This window comes from Molossus molossus, unplaced genomic scaffold (assembly GCF_014108415.1).
Source record: "Molossus molossus isolate mMolMol1 unplaced genomic scaffold, mMolMol1.p scaffold_m16_p_10, whole genome shotgun sequence".
Taxonomy (NCBI): Eukaryota; Metazoa; Chordata; class Mammalia; order Chiroptera; family Molossidae; genus Molossus; species Molossus molossus.
The window spans coordinates 1,679,947-1,685,865 of NW_023425345.1; positions in this window are offsets into that span (position 1 = coordinate 1,679,947).

Below are 5,919 nucleotides of genomic sequence, written 5' to 3' on the forward strand. Positions count from 1 at the left end.
TTACACATTTCTGAATAAATGTTTGTTATTCCTACCTCTGAACTGTCATTTCTTAAAAGTTTTACTAAGTGGCCTTAGTAACCAGGAACAGGCATTTCCTTTCCTTTTCCTCTCACCAGCTCTGACTTTGGAGCAGAGTTCCTCACAGAACTCACTGACCCAATTCTCCACAGCTGGGAAATGTGAGCAGTGATGTCTGTGGGAGCACTGGGCACAGGAACTGGGTGCCTCCTGGGCCTGACGTGCCCAGCCAGGCAGGAAGCATGGTCGGCCTGACTGATGGAGTGCACCTATATTTTACTGACTTAACCATTGTTTTTTTTCTGTTTTTTTTTTTAGTGATTTTAGACAGAGGGGAGGAGAGAGATGGAAACATTGATTGGCCGCCCCCTGCATGCCCTCCACTGGGGATTTGGCCCCCAACCTGGGCATGTACCCTGACCAGGAATTGAACCAGCGACCTCTTAGTCCATGGGTTGACGCCCAACCACTGAGCCACACCGGCCGAGCTGACTTAACCATTGTTAATCAGTTCATTGGCATTAAATGCATGCACATTGGTTCCTTAACCACCATCCATCCCTTATTTTCGTCTTGTAGAGCTGAAACTCCATACCCATTAAACAGTAATTCCCCATTTTTTCTCCCCTGGCCCCTGGCAACCACCATTCTACTTTCTTTGTGATTTTGACTACTCACTTAAGTGGAATAATACAGTATTTATTTTTTGTGATTGGCTTATTTCAGTTAGCATAATGTCCTCAAGGTTTGTCTATGTTGTAGAATCTGTCAATTTCATTCCTTTTTGTTTGTTTTTGATTTTTAGAGTTAGAGGAAGGGAGAGGGAGAAAGAGAGGAACATTGATGTGAAAGAGAATCATCAATTGGCCCCTTCCTACACACCCTGAGCCTACAGCCTGGGCGTGTGCCCCAACTGGCAACTGAACCAGCGACCTCTTAGTGCATGGGTTGATGCCCAACCACTGAACCACACTAGCCGGGCTCAGTGTCCTTCCTTTTTTTTAATCCTCACCCAAGGATATTTTTACATTTATCTCCAGGTAGAGCAGGAGGAAGAGAGAGAGACATCAGTTGGCTGCCACCTGCATGACCCCAACTGGGGCCGGGGAAAAACTGCAACCGAGGTACATGCCCTTGGCCAGAATCAAACCCAGGACTCTCTGGTCCGTGGGCTGATGCTCTTTAACTGCTGAGCCAAACTGGCCAGGGCTCAATTTCCTTCCTTTTTAAGGCTGAATAATCCATTGTGTATACACACCACATTTTGCTTATCCATTCATCCACTGATGGACACTGAGTTGCTTCCATGTTTTAGCTGTTGTGAGTAGTGCTGCTGTGAACATGGGTGTACACAGAACTCTTTCAGACCCTACTTCTTGTTCTTGGGGCATATGCCCCGAAGTGCAATTGTTGGATCATATGGTAATCGTATTTTTTTTTTAAGTTTTTGAGCAATCATTCCAGTTTCCATAGCAGTGGCACCATTTGACATTCCCATATAGTTTTATTATGGTATCAAAAGTGAAATACTTCCACCCTGGCTGGTTTGGGTCAGTGGTTAGGGCGTTGGGCTGTGAACCAAAGAGTTGCGGGTTTGATTTCGGTCAAGGGCAGGTACCTCAGTTGCGGTTCAGTCCCCGGCCCTGGCTGTGGTCGTGGTTAGTCGGGAGGCAGCCATTCGGTGTGTCTCAGTAATGTTTCTATCCCTCTAAAAAAATCAAAAATTTTTTGAGTGAAACACTTTCACTTCTGGGACGAGGAAATGGAAGTACTTAGCCTATTTTTTTTTCCACCAAATTACAGCCCTGGACATTTTATGTAAAACAGACACAAGACTGAAAGGTGGAGAGAAGGCAAGAATGGCTGGGGAACTTGGGACCCAAGGAACGACACACTGAGTTCCCTGGGTCTTCACATGTCTCCAGTTGGGTGCTGGAGAAGCAGACGAAACAAAGCCCCAGTGCCTGGCCGGTGTGGCTCAGTGGTTGAGCGTCGACCCAGGCACCAAGAGGTCGATTCCCAGTCAGGGCACGTGCCCAGGTTGTGGGCCTGATCCCCAGTGGGGGCATGCAGGAGGCGGCCAGTCAGTGTTCTCTCTCATCGATGTCCATCTTCCTCTCTCTCTAAAACTGGTTCTCAACCTTCCTAATACCGTGACCCTTTAATAAAGTTCCTCATGTTGTGGTGACCCCTAACCATAAAATTATTTCTGTTGCTACTTCATAACTGTAATTTTGCTACTGTTACGAATCACCATTGGAAATATGTGTTTTCCAATGGTCTTAGGCGACCCCTGTGAAAGGGTTGTTCGACCCCCAAAGGGGTTGCGACCCACAGGTTGAGCACCACTGCTCTAAAACAAACAAGAGGGAAGGTTTCTACACTTCACTCAAACTGGTAAAATGTGGACAAAGTTTATTGTGGTAACTTATGTATATATAAGGTAATTCTTGGAGCAACCACTAAAATAAGAAATGCACCCAAAAACACTATGGAGAAATCAATGGAATTCTGAAAATAATGTTCAAGTAACTTACTGGAAGGCAGAAAAAAGAAACAGCCAAATAAGGGGGTGGGGGTCGGGGCTTAAGCCCTAATATACCACTAGGTACATTAAATGTAAAGGGTCTAAATACATGTCAATTGAAAGAAATTGGCAAAGTGGATGAAAAAAAAAACACCTAACTATATGCTGTCTCCAAGAAACTTGCTTCAAATATAACAGTATAGGTAGGTTGAAAGAAAAAGGATGGAAAAATGGTAAATATGAAAACATCGATTTTTAAAAAGTAGCAAAAAGGTATCTGTAATTGATATCAGATATATTAGACTTCAGAGCAAAGGAATTTACCAGGAACAGAGAAGGACATTACATAATGAAAAGAGGCTCAATTCACCAAGAAGACATAATCCTAAATAGTATTTACCAAACAACATAGCTACCAACTATGATGCAAAACCTACTAGAATGGAAAGAGCAGAAAATCCACACTTGGAGACTCCAACCCTCTTAACAGCTGGTAGAATAACTAAATAGAAAATCAACAAGGATGTAGACTTTAACACCATCAACCAACAGGATCCAAACAGAATACACATTCTTTTCAAATGACTGTGGAACATATGTCAAGATAGATCATATCCTGGGCCATAAAACAAATCTCAACAAATGTACAAGAACTGAAATCATAGTGTGTTCTTTGGTCACAGTGGAATCATTGGGGTAAAGATGGAAAGCTGCTCCCTCTGGAGATCAGAGACAGATGTTTTCACCACCTCTGTTTAACAGTGCACTACTGGAGGTTCTAGCCAGGACCATTAAGATAAAAGAAAAAGCATCCAGATTGGAAAGAAGTAAAAGTATCTCGATTTATAGATGACATGGTCTTGTATACAGAAAATGCTAAGAAATCCTCTAAGAGATTACTAGAACCAATAACTGCAAGGTTGCAGGATACAAAATCAATGGATATAATTGCAATGAACAATCTAAAAATCAAATTAAAACAATTCCACTTGGCATAGTGTCAAAAAGAAAATACTTGTAAGTGATTTTAGCAAAATAAGTGTAAAATTTACCTTCTGAAAACTGCAGAACATTGTTAAAAGAAACTAAAGGGACCCTGAGTAACCAAAAGTCTTGAAGAGAGTTGAAGAACTCGCAATTTCTGATTTGAAACCTTAACCACAAAGCTGCAGTAATCAAGACAGTGTAGTATTAGAATAAGGACAGAAATGTAGATCAGCTCTGGCCACATGGCTCAGTTGGTTAGAGCGTCATCCTGATGAACCAAAGTTTTGGGTCTGATCCCCGATCAGGGCACATACAGGAATCAACCAATGAATGCATGGTTAGGTGGAACAACATTGATGTTTCTCTCCCTTCCACTCTCTAAAAAATCAATTTAAAAATTAAAATTATATATATCTCCATGGGATAGAATGGAGAGTCCAGAAATAAAGCCTCATCTATCTGGTCATTTAATTTTCAACAAGAGTGCCAAGACAATTCAGTGCAGGGAAGAATCGTCTTTTCACTAAGTGTTCAAGGACAACTGGATATCCACAAAGAATAATTCTTCATCAAAATTAAAAGCTGCTTTAAAGGACACCTTTAACAAAGTGAAAAGATAACCTACAGAACAGAAGAAAATATTTGCAAATCATATACTGATATAAGAGAATTGTATCCAGAAGAGAGAAAACTCTTACAAATTCAAAAATAAAAAGAACCTAACTTTTAAATGGTCAAAGGATTTGAAGAGACATTTCTCCAGCCCTGGCCGGTTTGGCTCAGCAGTTAGAGCGACGGCCTGCGGTCCAAAGAGACCCAGGTTCAGTTCCCGCTAAGGGCATGTACCTCGGGCACGTACCTTGGTTGCAGTTTGTCCCCAGCCCTGGTTGGGTCGTGTGGGTGGCAGCCACTCGATGTGTCCCTTTCACATCGATCTTTCTCTCTCTCCCTCCCACTCTATCTAAACAAAAAATGTCCTCGCGTAAGGATAAAAAAAAAAGACATTTCTCCAAAAAAAGGAAAGAGACAGAGACACACAAGCTCGAAGGGAGAATGCCATGTGATGGTGAGACAGATGTCGTTTTGCATCTATCAGCCAAGGAACGCCAAGGATTGCTGACCAACACCAGAGGCTGGGAGAGGCACATAACAGATTCCCTCTCGGGGCTCCTGGAAGGAACCAACAACACGTTGTTTCAGAGATCTGGACTCCAGAGTTGATTGAACCCAAAAACTTGGCACATTGAGAGGATGCTCTGATCAACTCAGCTACTCAACCAGGGCAGGCAGTTCCATTTTTAATTTCTGAAGTAACTCCATACTGTTTTCCACAGTGACTGCACCTATCTGCGTTCCCACCAACAGTGCACAAAGGTTCCCTTTTCTCCACATCCTCACCAGCAGTTGTTTGTTGATTTATTGATGATAGCCATTCTGACAGATGTGAGGTAATACCTCATTATAGTTTTAATTTGTATTTCTCTGATGATTAGTGACATTGAACATCTTTTCATATGTCTGTTGGCCATCTTTATGTCTATTCAGGACCTTTGCCCATTTTTTAATTGGGTTGTTTGTCTTCCTGGTGTTGAGTTGTATAAGATCTTTATATAGTTTGGGAATTAACCCTTTAGCAGCTGTATCACTGGCAAATATGGTCTCCCATACAGTGGGTTTCCTTTTCATTTTGTTGATTTCTTTCCCTGTGCAAACACTTTTAGTTTGATGTTGTCCCATTTGTTTATTTTTTCTTTTGTTTTCCTTGCCTGACCATATATATCGGCAAAAACACTGCTATGAGAGATTTCTAAGATTTACTGCCCGTGTTTTCTTGTATAATTTTTATGGTTTTGTGACTTACATTTAAGTCTTTTATCCATTTTGAGTTTATTCTTGTGTATGGTGTAAGTTGGTGGTCTAGTTTCATTTATTTGCATGTACCTGTCCAATTATTCCAACACCATTTATTGAAGACACTGTATTTACTGCATTGTATACTCTTGCCTCCTTTGTCAAATATTAATTGACCATAGAGATATGGGTTGATTTCTGGGCGCGCTCTTCTGTTCCATTGATGTATACAGATATGCCTGATGTATACAGATATGCCTGTTCTCATGCTGGTGCCAGGTGGTTTTTTTGTTTTTGTGTTTGTATTTTTTCCTTTATTGATTTAGAGAGAGGGAGAGGGAGAGAGAAAGAAACATTGATAAGAGAACATCGATTGGCTGCCTCCTGCATGCCTCCTACTCAGGATCAGGCCCACAACCTGGGCATGTGCCCTGGCTGGGAATCGAACCGGCGACCTCTTGGTACATGGGTCGATGCTCAACCACTGACCCACACCAACCAGACTAGATTGTTTTTTTATCCTCACCCGAGGA